Below are 368 nucleotides of genomic sequence, written 5' to 3'. Positions count from 1 at the left end.
AAGAACAGGAAGATTGGGTTGAGAAACGTGGAAAAAAACACCTCCAGAAGCTCCCCCTTCGTTTCCAGCAACAGCTAACACTTCTACTGCCTCAGATCTCTCCAAAATCTCCAAGAACAAGCACAGAAAAATCTCAAGAACGTTTTCTCTCTGTCTCTCTCTTTTTCTCACTAAGCGGCAACCAAAAAGAACTCCCAAAACCCTCAAATTTGTCCTTAGACACTTATAACACGATTTAGGGATTTAATTGAACTAAACCGAACCAATTCAGCAATTAATCAAACCGGCCGAACCCAGAATTCAGTGGTGTCGATCGATGCCACTAGGGTGTCGATCGACACTCCTTTCAAAATCACAAAATCCGGTTC

The sequence above is a fragment of the Camelina sativa genome, chromosome 12, assembly GCF_000633955.1.
Source record: "Camelina sativa cultivar DH55 chromosome 12, Cs, whole genome shotgun sequence".
NCBI classification, from domain to species: domain Eukaryota; kingdom Viridiplantae; phylum Streptophyta; class Magnoliopsida; order Brassicales; family Brassicaceae; genus Camelina; species Camelina sativa.
This window is presented reverse-complemented; position numbering follows the sequence as displayed.